Raw genomic sequence first — 14,968 nt, 5'->3', positions numbered from 1 at the left:
GTACAGGAATTCCAATAAAAAATATTTCCAAGTAAAGTCATAGTCGACTTGGAGGCACATAACAACAACAAAGTTTTGAATTTGTTTAAACCACACTAAGAGCATCTTATTGAACCTCCCCAACCCCATGAAATATTTTGGGTATTTGGGGGGGCGCTTTTAAGATATTTATACAACATGTATAATTAACACATTTTTGGTTTTGTTTACTAAATATAACTCACACATGCTAAACCAGATCTCCATCAATTTAGGGGAGTGGGAAATGTTTAGTTTCAGACTCTTCAGGAAAATGCACATCACTGCAACCAACTATGGTTTCTTTTGATACCCGAACTGGATTTAAGTCCCCAGAGATGAGGCAAATCAGCACTGGAAGCAGTTAACTTTCAAGACACAGGTATATTACAAACTTCCATCCATATTTTTTGCTATAGTGTCTAAAAGAACTGTTCTTATGCATAAACGAGAATTAAAGACTTCACTCTGACATAAGCTGACAATGGATGTTTAAGATGGGGGGCAGGGGGAAATACCTTCAAAATACTTCAGATTTGTCCACAATGGCTGCAATCTAGAAATTTTCCATGATCCTATCAATCAGAAATGGTAGGAAGAAGGGACATGCCAACATTTTGTTTGCAATATGGATGGATGTTATGAACAGCTTACACCCCATAAGATTATATGCACATAACAATAGGCTACCACTAGGTAAAAGTCGACAATACATACCCTGAGAGCACTAGATTTTTATACTTTAATTATAGTTGGTCACATGAGCTTCAACATTTTATAAGTATTGCTGTTTCCAAGATAGTGATCTGTTTTTTACCTAAGAGAGCACAAGGCTGCATGTTAACCTCCTGGGACTGTACAATCAGCATGAGAGACCCAGTTGCTGATGCCACCGCTGAGGGCTGCCGAGTCGGCATTTACCCGACAGGGCCTTTTCAGTGTTGGGTTCCCATTTGTGGAATGCCATCCTTGGTGAGGTGCATGTGCCTCCCTCATTACTGACTTTCAGGCGGAATGTAAAAATTTTCTTGTTTGCCCAAGGCATTTAATACTGAAAGACACTGTGCTTGGCAACCCTGAGATCACTGGTTGAGATAACTACCTGTTTTTAGAATGTTTAACTGTTTCTAGATTATTATTTTTTTAAAGTATCACTGATCTGTTTGCCACCTTGGACTCCTTCAGGAGGAGGGGCAGGATGTAAATTGAATACATAAATATCAGGATGACTCTTAAGTTTCACTGAGCTTTAAGCTGTGCAACTTGAGGGCTCAATATTCAACTACTCATTGTGCATTCCTTAGAAAGTCATCTCAGCAATAGCTCTCCATGTGTAAAATGGGAGTAATAGCAACATGATATTAATAAAGGCAAAGACGTTTCCATTCTGGCAAGCTGTTGTCCTTCCAACTCAGTCACTTTCCTCTCCAGAGCTGTGCTTTTATTGCAGTATTGCTTTTAGTTTTTTGTATGTGGCTGCTGGTTTTACTATCTAATTTTTATAACTATTATTGTTGATCAGTTTTCTTGTTAGCGGCTTTGGTACCTTTTTTGAAGATGAAGCAGGATTTTAATATAAGTGAATAAACCAGATTCGGTTATAAATCTCCCTGCTAAATTACTACCATTCAAAAAAATTAACTTGCCTGCTTTTTACTGATAAGAGGGGTCGGTGGAAGGTAGAAAGTAGCACTCATTTTCCTTTGGGCAGCCCCCTTATGAATAAAAAGCAGACTAAAAGAACAGCAGACTGGCAGAGGCAGCACGAAGCAATTTGTGATTCTGCCACCAGCCCCTTTAACGCCTATGCTGGTCACACAGGGAGGGGCTTTGCTGCCTGATCATCTAGCACAGAAGCAGTAGGCTGTTGGCAAAGGCACAGATCACTCTGTCCTTCCACCCTCAACTGAATGCATTTCCATGCTCTCTGGCGTGCAATGAGGGTCACTTGCTGTGTGGCCAACAACCATTTGAGTGAACTGGCAAAAGACACAATAGTCCATTCTTATTTTGCCAGCCCGCTGTATTTCTGTGTTAAATGGGCAGGAGAAGAAGCTTCTTCCTGGGCATCTAGCATAAAAACAGGATGGGTTGCAAAGGAGACACAGAGCTTTGTCTGCCTCTTCCACCAGCCCACTTGGTTCTGTGCTGGCCAAGGAGGAAGGGCTTCACTTCTTCCACAGCCAACCCAGAAGCTTAGCCAGAAAGTATAGGAGGAATATGGCAATCCATGGAAAAAAAGAGGAACAGGGGACATGAGAGCTTTTCAAATATCTGAAGATCTCTCTAGTATGGAACACCAAACATTACATTGAGAAGTCGTTGAGGATCAAGCTGTGTATGAGGGAGATATATGTATCATCTCCTCAGCAGTCCTATATCTGGATAGAACTGCCGGCACATGTACCTTTCCTACCATGGAAAATAGTCACTTCCAAAGGAGGCGAGAGTCAAACTTTCCCGTGGTCCCAATCTGGATGCTCTAACACACATAAACAGCTGCTATTTACCCCCCAAAAATCAGAGGAAAAGTATACACCTCCATCATCACGTCTAGTTTGGACCCGTGGGAAAACTGTATCTGAATTAATTTATTTTAAGGTTCAAGCATACGCTGCAATTTATCTGGATGAGCATTTTCATCAAATTAATGTAAAGGACATCTTGTCAGGTGCTATTTTAAAAGGTATCACTCTGCACACTAATTCTTACTTCTCATATTACAGCACATTTGCAAATGACTAATTTACCCATGCTGCTCTAAATACCTTTAAGAAATTGCTACATTTAAAACAAATACGGTGATGCCAATAAAAGATGTCCCAAGCAGACTGCCAGCCATAAGTTAATTATTCAGGCTCTCAGTTCAGTTATTTTGAATAGGATTCCCCACTCCCACCCTACAGCAAGTCAATGCTTATGCAGCAAAACATTTGAAATATTTCCATGCAAGTCCCAAACTTGTTATGTGTAGATACACTTCTCTGATATATTTAGACATAAACCAAGGCCTATTCAGGAGCCCATCAGAACAATTAGGTGAAGTTTCTTGCTTTGTATGTGATTCTGCAAAAATGCAAAGACTTATGTCACACCTAGCATCATTTCACACACAGCGTATTTGATTAATTGATTTTTTTATATGCTGTCTTTTCACAACAAGCTGTGCCCAAAGCAGCTTACAACAAACATTCAAAATACAAAGCATTAGGGTGGATGGGAAGTAAATTTATAGAACATAACAAAGAATTCAAATAGGACAAAAATCAACAACATAAAATAAATTCAATATTACAAAAGAAATAATCTACATTTAAATACATAAGTACAAAACTAAGAAAGTAAGCTAACAGACAATAGAATTCCAGGTGTTAGTCTTGCTGCTCTCCCAGGAGCCTCAGCAGCCTGGCTCAGATACAATTCAGAGGGGAGGGGTCCTCTCACCAGGCTAGATGAGTTATAACGGGCTCCTTCTCTCCTAAAGAGGAGACCAACAGCAGCAAAAAGGAAAATATTGGGGAGGGCATTGAAAGTAAGTCCATCAGTTATGAGTTGTATACCCCATATTAAAATACGCTTTTCACGTCAATTACCCAAAATGTTTACAAATTAACACCAGCAAGTGTTTAAAAACATCCATGCCCATATACTAAAATGCCTAACTTGCAGCTCTTTGGATTTAAGCATCAAAACATGAAAGGTAAACTTTAGGTTATGCTATCACACAGTTCAGACATTACTTAAGAAGCTTGTATGAGTAATTGAAGTATTCACTCTTAAGTCAGACATGAGTCAGGGGAGTTAACAATACAAGTGGCAGGGGCAGCAGCGAGTTGCAGTATTCCTGGACATGAGCAGGACAGGTCACAAACCTAGCTACAATGGAGTCAGGCCTGCACTTCACATGCATTGGCAACAGCTCTATTATATTTTGGTCATGTTGACAGTGGCACACTTACTCGGCTTTCATTACTTTAGAAACAATTAGAAATTAAAGAAATGTCTTTAAAAAGATGTAAATAAGCCAGCAAAAAAACACAAAAAAACCACCCCACAGTTCCTTATTGTTCACTACACCTAAAGAGTTCTTTAGAATAAAAGTACACTGTAAGAGGTAGGGGGTGGGGAATACTTCAATCTGTTTTAAATTAGTTTTGCCTTAAACTTCTATTATGGTTCCTATAAAAGATGTACATAATAGAAAAGAAAGACAAGCAATATTGAAAACATGAAAGTTAATTTAATTACAAAAAAAGATTTGATTATTTTCCATTTAAGTTTTTTAAATCAGGCTTTCTTCTGCGTATGATTTTATGGATCAAAGGAATTTATGGTATGTATAGCAGATTATGTGATACTAAAGGTCAGGGCAATCCTTTTGAATTAGGATTAAAGAAACATGCCTCTGTTTCAAGATGATTAAACTAGGCTGGAAGCAAATTAATTTCTATAAACTGTTAGAGATAAGATTATGATGACCAGCTCCAGTCTTCCATACATCTGCTTTTGCTATGATTAAGATCAGTAATCTTGTTTTATTGCTGTTATTTATTTATAAAAATATTTGTATACCACTATTTCATTAAAAACATCAAAGCAGTTTACAACATGTTTAAAACCACCACCACCATAGAATTAAAAAAAACACATTAAAAATACTTTAAAAACAAAGGTCAATTGTTGCAAAAAAACATGTTAATTGCCTGCGTAAGCCTGGCGAAACAGAAATGTTTTCAGCAGGCACTTAAAAGTTAAAACAGAAGGCACCTGCTGAATCTCTGTTGGCAGAGCATTCCAGAGAACTGGACCAATTAAAATTTATGTATTTAACAAACTTGATATATCATTTGATTGTAAGAAACTTCTATGTGGTTTACAAAAAGGCCTCTAATACATGTCAGATTTACATATGTAATTATATTTATGTTTACTCCTACTACATCACTAGACTGTCACAATCTAATTGCTAATGGTTCTAATGCTATAATAAATTAAACAGATATTTTAAATTCTACGTGATCCACTTAGTGGCATTGATGATACAATGTTATACAAATCAGGTTAAATAAATGAAATAAATAAATCTTAGCCCTCCCATCCCACATTTAACCTGGCTCATTCACCAAGTAAACCCTTCTACCTATCCAGTATCTTCCATGAGCTCAGTTTTCAAAGAAATATTGATGTCTACTTATCAAACAGATCTTTAGTATACATCTTATGCACACACATTTATCTGCTTATTAATTATTGACACTGACTTCTGAAAAATTCTGAGCATTTAATCTAGTATTCAACAAACTTGATAATACCATCCCTTCCTGCACTTCCCTGCAAACAACGTTTGAAAAAGGAAGTTGGGATTCAACAACACCTCCCAGTGTCCCAAGAAAAAAAGCCCAGAGTACTCTCAAGTCACTGTCATCTGTGAGGACATATCTACACGTCACATACAAACGGTAGGTGGAAAAATAGAGGAGAGAAGTGGCAGGCAGGTCAATGAGTAAAGCCCCTCCTTCCTCTGCTTCAAATTGCTCCCTACCTTAAGCAACTTTTCCTGGAAGTGGGGGAAGTATCAGGATTCAGTTACATTTTCATGGCACATTTAATTAGGTTCTTAAGAGATGGTTCACATATCACTGGACTGCTTTGTTATTTGAACAGATCCCTATAACAAATCACACTTTGCTTTTGAAACTCATTTCAGTTTCAAAATTGGTATGATGTGAAGATAGAGTGCTCTTTGAGAAACCAAAGTCCCATTGGAATATGATGGCTCTTTGAATCAGACATGCGCTGGTAGACCCTACATTCTCAAATACATTGGGCTTATACATCCCTATGGCACGTGTAAAAAACTGAAAAACCATTAATTTCATAATTGCCTTCCAGTTCTGAACAAAAATACTACAGTGCTTGTGTTGCATGAATGTTTTAGGCTACTTCACTGTTATAATATTTATTTATTTATTTATTTATTTATTTATTTATTTATTTATTTATTTATTTATTAATTAATTAATTAATTAATTAATTAATTAATTATACTTGTATACCGGCCCATAGCCGAAGCTCTCTGGGCAGTTTACAGTAACTAAAAACAAATACAATTTAAAATACATCTTTAAAAAAATAATTTAAAACACAATTTAAAAATTTAAAACAATATAAAACACGTGCTAAAAGGCTTTTTTATTCATAAACGATCATGCTTGGCTGGTATTCACTTTTTTGTGGATATCGTAAGTAATTTGAACAGATTTTAAAGCCACCTATCCACTACTAAAACATACATATATCACCACTAAGCTTCTCTCTCAACTTCCTTATTTCTCCCTGTGAAAACACTGGGGGAAAAACCATCTTAATCTAAAAACCTACCCCTTTAGAAACTCCCACTTTCATGTCAAATGGGCCACTTAATGAACAAGGATCTGTTAGACCATGTATTTGTAGTTCAGAGATTTTCCATAATATCCCAGGTACAGCTCAGTAGTGAAAAAATAACCCCATGTTATGCAGTCAACACAAGCAGATGGCATGACACTTACTTCCTGCAGAAAAGACCTGCTGGCAATTCTATTCATTTCCCTGCAGTTTATCCTAGAGCAGTGGTTCCCACTTTTTCCCTCACAGACCACTTGAAAAGCGCTGAGGGTCTTGGTGGACCACTTAATGATTTTTCTGCCTGCTGTAGGAATCATACAGTGCTATGATACATGCTGTATGATTTTTAATTGTATTTTTTGCATCCTTTATTTCTTATATTGTATTTTATTGTATTACAATTTGCATTCCATAGAATTCAAATTGTAATACCATATAAAAATAAAAGCAATAAAATATAATTAAAAATCAATATGACTATTTCATGCAGACATGTCGCAGACCACCTGAATGAAGCTTGCAGTCTACTGGCAGTGCATGGATTACAGTTTGGGGAACCCAAGTCTAGAGCTAACTAAATTTTGTTCATTTTGTTCATTGGTCTACAACTTTTTAAATTTGCAAATGTGTTAGTACAAACGTGCACTGATTAAGGTGGGTCTCATTTTTATTATCTGCTATGACAATATTCTATTCCAAACTACATACTTGATTATAATCCCTAAAATATACAATATTGAAGCTGAAGTATGATTAATGGACTTATTATCATGAAAGAGGACCGTAGCCTAGAGACAATACGTTCGTTCTGTTTATATAATCAGGAAATACCTGAATATTAAATGACACACAAACATTCAGCATAGCAGACTGATCAATCAAGCCAAACAGTCTGGCATTATTTGAAAAGAACATTATCATAATTCAGAATTTTTTAAATTATTCACAAATATAATCCCTTCAGGATTCCATTTACTAGTCCTTGGCATGATTTTTTAAATTTTATCTTATTAATGAAGCAACCAATATCTTTAAATAGAGCTGCATCAATTTACGATGCAGAATAAACCCACACAAATATCAAATTTTTATCCCTTTATTGAAATATATAGCATCATCAGGCAGAATGACCACTATATTTCTCTCTATAAATTAGAAAAATCACATCCCAACTTACTTTTTCTGGGAGGGGCTTATCAACCTTTGGAAGACCTGGAACATGACACAAAAACTGGAGTTAGAAAGGGGCAGTTCCTTACCTGTTAGGAGAATTCTTCCTAAGTGACCCTGTCCAGCCAAGTAACAGCACTGTAACGTTTTAACTATCAATGCACAGGAAGTTCCATCCAGTACATGGAGACCACGCCTTTGAAGCAGAGCTACTGCTCAGTCCCCCTGCTTCTCTGTCTTTTAGTTAATAAGAAAAATATTTTTCAAACGAGGGAAGCAGTAGATACCTGGCCAGACAATAGCACTCAGGAAGAACTCCATTTACAGGGAAGCAACCTCCATTTCTCATGCAGATGGATCTGTCCAGTCACAGGCTTAGGTCAGGCGAAACCAGTATGACCAGTTGTGTCAAGCAAATCATAACTAGAAGATAGATAGCAGGGTAAATCTTTTAGATTGTGCAGTTTGAAAAAAATTCAGGTTCTGACCGAGGACTACAAGTTTGCAATGCTCTAAAAAAAAAGTGCTGTCAGGAATTCTAGAGAATATATATCTATCTGCATATACTACTCAACATGCACAGTAGGACCCCTAATTATCAGATAGGAGTTCCTTGGCTTTATTTTAATATTGTACTTTAGCCCCTCATAACAATTCTGCAATGTATCTTAAGGTAAGCAGGACTAATGAGCTACACAGGTAAGCAAAAATAAAACCTGGGTATCCCATATAGATATTCAACATTTTAGTCATTATGTCACAGTCTTTAATTCTATGGATAGTCATTATGCCACAGTCTTTAATTCTATGGAGGAAGATAGGATACTCTGAAGAGATGTCTGCAAAAGACTGAAGTTATGACATCTGCATCTCACTGAAAACATAGCACATGAGGCAGATCCACAAATCTCTTATCTAATATAGTTAATACATTTACATAGATGATCCTAAACTAGCTCCATATTCTTTATGCCACTTCTACTCAAATGCAGTTCTCAAACATTACAGAACAGATGAACAGCAACATTCAAAATGCAAAACCACAGCTAATTTTAATAATGCATTCACAGAATCAGTGGGATTGTCATCTAGTCCAACTCCTGCTTTTGCAGGAAAGTCACTACTACAAATACAGTATAAACTCACTATAATGCAGCTCACTGTACCACGGGTATGACAGTGTCCCTGAGTACAATACTGTATACATTACTGTGGTTTTCATCTTAACATGGAACTCTATAATGCAGGTGCATCCTTTGTCCCCCAACCCCTGCATTATAGCAAGTTCTACTGTATATACGTGCTTAACAAAATTAAGAAACTGCAGTGGATCTATGTGATTTGCAATTATATTTGCTCACTAAAGGTGTCCCATTCAAACAAGTCCACCATAACTAGTATATCTAATTTTTTCAGCCTCATTCAGTAATCTGGTCAGAATATTTAGCAGATTATAAAACCTAATTTAGTTCAAACAGAAGAATATCAAAGAAAAATCAGAATAAGCATTCACTTGTACTTTAAAATTAACATATTAGAAATGTCACAGAACATACTGGTGTGAAAAGTGCAGCTTGTTTGATATTGGAAGGAACTATATTTTTCTGATCCTTCAACAGTAAAACAGTTTTCATTAATTCTACCAACCCTTACTGATATTCAGCCTCGCTGGCACATCACTATTTTTTTGCAAATCAACAGTACTGTACTCATAGTACTGACATGTTGCAAGCCACATACAAACATAGTTCAAGTCAACGTCTTCCAACTTACAAAGCATAATTACTAAAAGTAAGTTCCTTGGATCTCATTTGACAGGAAGGAACATAAGATATTGAGGAGCCACCGAATACTTAAAATTATTCTTAATTGTAAGTTCTACTATAACAGCCAATTCAGTCACTAAAAGGAATGCAGAAATAAAAAAAATCATTTATGCTTCTCCAATCCGTACTTCCATCGTTAACTGAGGAGCAAAGTCTCAGATTTCACCTGCATTAAAATCCACAACTTCTGACATACTACAAGCTGTATCTGCCGGAATTGAAAAAATAAATAAAAGTAAGCAGCCAAGTACTATATTAAAAACCAGGAAAATTCTGGCATCAAATCAGGTTTGAGGTCTAGTGGTGGCTGAGAGGTAGATCAACTAGAGGCCAATCAAAAAAGGGCTAACAAACCAGCACCTTGTTCACAAGGCATACTTCTGAGAAAGGTCAAGGTTAAAAAAATGTTTATACTGAACAGAGCCTGCTTCTGCTACATACAGAAAAGCAACTGCATTCCGGACAGAAGAAGTGACCTGTCTTCACCTTTTAGGATCCTTTTGACAAGTCTGATTGGCTGCCCGTGGTACTTAACTTTAAGTGAAGTAATCAGAGTCCTGTAGATCTAAATTCAATGTCAAGGACAAAAAAAAATCAACAACTACCATTTTAGGAGTTAAGCTACAGAAGTTTTAAATATTCTCCTTGCAGCAGTGCAAATTTCAACCATTCCCTAGAGTGATTAGACTGAATTCTTGTTAATTGCACTGAACAGTTGGTGGATGTAGCCTAGAATAGCAATTTAGCTATGTTATAGTAAGCATAACTATGGCTTATAGCCATAGTTTTGTGTATTCAAACCTTGCCACTTTAAATTATTTCCTGTTCTGCAAGAGCTCTTAGAAGAAAGGTGGGAGCAGGAGTACATTACCTACACATGAAACTTTCCTTAATCAATTATTAATATAACAGAACTTGCTCCTGATATTCCTAGGTGGCCCATCTACCACAAAAAGAATAGATGAAAATTTGAAACTATCTTATAGAATGGTATAAAACATTATTTTCATTATGAGGAAAAGATATAAACTCTGCAAATGTAGAAATTGCTGTCCATGTAAACACTGTCCAAGAAACCTGATGTTTGAGCTGCCAAAACTGTATTTACTGATGCGAATCATCACTATGTTTATCATTCCCTCTGACAGAAAAGCTGTCTCCAAAACGGGGCTGCTGAGCAACAAGAGCAAAGTATTAAGCATGTTTGAGAAATTCCTACAGTATGCAGAAGGCAAAAGTGATCTTTAAAAACACAAAAGGGGGTAACCACTCAGCCCACACTCAGTGCCCTTCAAGAGTCATGAAATGAGTGCCTGTTTTATTCATTAATGATTTAGAATTAGTGAGGTAGCCAAGTTTGCTGGTGATACCAAATTACTCAAGGTTGTTAAAACAAAAGGGGATTTCAAGGCGCTCCCAAATGATATCTCCAAACTGGGTGAATGGGCAGTATATGGGCTAATATAATGCACATTTAAGTTATGTACATTAAGGCAATTTTCCCCCCTAATTTTACATATGGATATGAAAAGGCCACAAAACAGACCTTGGGGTTATGTTGGATACCGCAATAAAAATGTCAACCCAATGTGCAGCAGCTGTGACAAGGTGAATTCCATGCTGGGGATCATTAGGAAAGGAATGGAAAATAAAACTGCCACTATCATAGTGCCATTATACAAATCTATAGTGCAACCACACTTGGAATACTGTATACAGCTCTGCTTGCCTCAGCTAAAGAGGATTATTGTAGAACTGGAAAATTTAAAGAAAAGACAATCAAGTTGTCAAGGGGCTAGAGATATTATCCTACAAGTAAAGCTTCCATATCTGGGGCTTTTTATTTAGAAAAAGTAAGCAGGGAATATGATATAAAATTTTCACCATGTGGAGATAGGCCTCTTTCATAGTACTAGAACTCAGGAACATCCAATGAAGCTGAATGTTGGAAGATTCAGACCTGACCAAAGGAAGTCTTCTCCATTCAACTCATAGTTACTATGGAATTTGCTCCCAAAAGATGGCTTTGGATGGCTTTAAAAAATAATCAGAGAAATACATTAAATTCACGGAGGCCAAGACTATTGTGATGATTGCTATGTTCTACCTCCTACTATCAGAGGCAATATGCTTTTAACTATGAGTTGATGGGTTTCACAAACTGGGAGAGAGTGCTGCTGCAATCTGGCTGGCCACTGTGAAAACAAGATGCTGGACTAGATGGGCCTTTGGCCTGATCCAGCAAGGATTTTCCTGTGTGTCAGTTCAAAAAGGAAAACAAAATGAGGGGCAGGGGTAAAGAGAATTAATTGGCTTGGTTATCATCCTTATATACAGTGTTTTTCAAAAGTTATCAGACCCCTGACCAATGCTCTCATATTACTGAATTACAAATGGTACCTTGTAATTTTGTTCTGTATGATATTTTATTTTTAAATAATAAGCGCTCGAACAAGGAGGAGACTTGTGAGAGAAGCCTCAGAGAGGCCAACAATCACTTGGAAGGAGCTACAGAGTTCAGTGGCTGGGAGTGGCGTAATGGTACACCAGTCAACCACGTCCAGAGCTCTGCATAACATTGGCCTGTATGGTAGGATGGCAAGAAAGAAGCCGTTACTCAAAAGGTACCATATGAAAGTACATCTGGAGTTTGCCAGAAAGCATGAGAGTGCCCCAGCTGCAAAGTGGGAAAAGGTTTTGTGGTCACGTAAGACCAAGATAGAGCTTTTTGGCCAAAACACAAGGCGCTATATGTGGCGCAAACCTAACACTGCCTATGCCTCAGGACACACCATCCCTACAGTGAAGTATGGTGATCGCAGCATCATGCTGTGGGGATGCTTCTCATCAGCAGGGACTGGGCATCTTGTTAAAACTGAAGGAAGAATGGATGGAGCAAAATACAGGGAAATGCTGCAAGAGAACCTGCTTCAGTCCACTAAAAAACTGCTTGGGAGGAAATTCACTTTTCAGCAGGACAATGATCCCAAGCACAAGGCCAAAGCAACATTGGAGTGGCTCAAGAACAAAAAGGTGAATGTTCTACAGTGGCCCAGTCAAAGTCCTGATCTCAATCCCATTGAGAATCTGTGGCACTCTTTGAAAAACGTGGTCCACAAGCAACAACCATTTTTTAAATTGTTTTAAATGTTTAAATTGTGTTTTAAATTGTTTTTAAAAGATGTATTTTAAATTTGTATATGTGTTTTTAGTGTTTTTAGATACTGTAAACCGCCCAGAGAGCTTTGGCTATGGGACGGTATATAAATACAATAAACAAACAAACAAACAAACTGAAAACCTGAAGCGAATCTGCCAAGAAGAATGAGCCAAAATCCCTCCAACACTGTGCGCAAAGCTAGTACATACCTACCCCAAAAAGCTGTTATTGCAGCGAAAGGTGGCTCTACCAAATATTAATGTGTGGGGATCGAAGCAACATGTTTCAGTTTTTTCTGTTTCTTATGAACATTTCCCAACATAAAACCAATGTCACCTTACAATAATTGATTTTGAGTTTTAGCGTTTCAAAATAAAATATCATACAGAATGAAATTACAATGTACCATTTGAAATTCAGTAATATGAAAGCATTGGTCAGGGGTCTCATTACGTTTGCAAGGCACTCTATCTTATAAGTGAAGGGTATGGCCAGGGCCGGCTCCAGGCATGCAGGGGCCCTTGGGCATCAGCTTGCCCTGGCCCCCCGGTGGGTGGGTGGGTGTGCGTGTGCCCCCCCATGGCCCCCTTACCTGTCTAGTCTTTACCATTGCCCTTAATGAAGATGGCAGCTGCGGTTTCCCTAAGGGGAATGAAGCCTCCGCTGCCATATCTGTTGATGGCACATGTGCGTGCTATGCGCGCACATCTCTGCCATCAACTAAGATGGCGGCAGTGGCTTCAGTACCTTAGGGAAGCTGCGGCCGCCAGGTAAGTGGGGGGCATGGGGGTGCAGATCGCGGAAGGGGAGCGGAGGGCCCCTCAGGGGCTCCTGTAGCTCTGGGGCCCTCGAGCCAGTGTCCAACCTGGCCGCCCTTTAGAACCAGCCCTGGGTACAGCTGGTTGGACAGGAACCCTCCAGTTGGGGAAGACGATATACTGCAACATTGAGTTGCAGGTCCTGACAATCATATCTCAGCTTAGAATAGAAATCAAGACTGTTCCTTTCTTCATTTCATGGCTTTCTGGCATCACTGTTCACAAAGTTAATGTTCTTTTAAGTTACAGATAACTATACCTTTCATTTATCAACTGCGGATAACACTTCTTCCATCTGACCAAGCGAACTCATTCATGAAAGCTTATGCTTCCAAAAGCTCATACTTTTGAGAGTTATTGTTGCTTAATATGTGGATTATTATTATTATTATTATTATTAGCAGCAGCAGCAGCAGCAGCACTGTTAAATATGAAGTTGTCATCACTTCCACTCTGTACTAAATTTAAAAAAATTGATGTTAGTTGAAATGCGTAAGTTGCTTGGAGATTTCTATTGAAAAATAAAGTGGTATACATGTTAAATAAATACATAAATAAAATTCAGCAATACGCTACCACCAATACTGCTTAGCATCTCTGGGTTGCTGAAATCCACTTGCAAGTGCATTTTCAGATTTTAGTTAATCAATGTTAATTATCAGTGCTGACAAGCTGCTTAGTCACCACTGGAGGATTGGAGAGAGGGGAGAAAAGGAAAGAGAATTTCCTCAAGAGAACAAGTGCATACTCCTGAGACTGACTCCATACTTATAAACAGCAGTTAAGATAAAATCAAAGTACACCTATACTGAAACAGAGCACCACTGTTAACATAAAAGCACAAAGGAGAGTAACGGCAGGCTCACAACACACAGCACTTTTAGTGTTGTTACTTTTGGATCACAATGCTTCCATTAGATTACTTTAAGATCACATTTGGGAAGTCAACTTAGAGATTTATAAGGAAAGGAAGAATAATCAAGAATGCCATGTATAAATTGTTCCTACATCCTTAAAACATTTTAATAGCAAATATGGCCCCCTCTTTCTAACATATATTAACATGTATATAACATAAATATTTAGTTATAAGGTACTCAAATAACCTCTCCCCTTTCATAAAGGAGAACAAAAAATCATTCATAAAATCTCCAAGCATACAGAAATTGCAAAGAAAATCCAACATTGAAATGAAGACAGAAAAAACTATTTTAGCATGTGTTAAAACAATAAACAATCCCCCCAAGTATAACTCACATTACCGAGCAAAACTAAACAATGATTTCCACTTTTTTAAAAAAACGTGATATATAGTAAAATTTAGTAGCTCACTATCTGAAACTTGCATTCATCACTGATATTCTCTCCTTTATGCACACTTTACTATCTCACCATTATCTCAGGAGGTATACATTAAGGGTGGAATCCAATGAACCTTCCCTCAGTACAGGGATTTCTGCTTGTGCAACAGAAAATTCTCCCTCCCCTACTCCAAACACCTCATAAATCTGTTCTGGAGTTCTCCCAACTCTCCCAAGCAGATTTGGGGCAGGCATGGGACACACACCGAGGGAGGGGGAAGTCCCATT

General features: G+C 37.7%; 2 protein-coding genes across 7 annotated transcripts in view; both read right to left on the bottom strand.

The window, feature by feature from the left end:
* Positions 1 to 14,968, bottom strand: part of QKI (QKI, KH domain containing RNA binding) — a 230,753-nt gene that overhangs the window by 71,276 nt on the left and 144,509 nt on the right. The window lies entirely within an intron of this gene.
* The window catches only part of LOC133383498 (uncharacterized), a 41,739-nt gene that overhangs the window by 20,229 nt on the left and 6,542 nt on the right, over positions 1 to 14,968 (bottom strand). The window lies entirely within an intron of this gene.

This window comes from Rhineura floridana, chromosome 4, assembly GCF_030035675.1.
Source record: "Rhineura floridana isolate rRhiFlo1 chromosome 4, rRhiFlo1.hap2, whole genome shotgun sequence".
Classification (NCBI taxonomy): domain Eukaryota; kingdom Metazoa; phylum Chordata; class Lepidosauria; order Squamata; family Rhineuridae; genus Rhineura; species Rhineura floridana.
The sequence above is the reverse complement of the archived record's forward strand: the minus strand, read 5'-3'. Positions and strand labels throughout refer to the sequence as shown.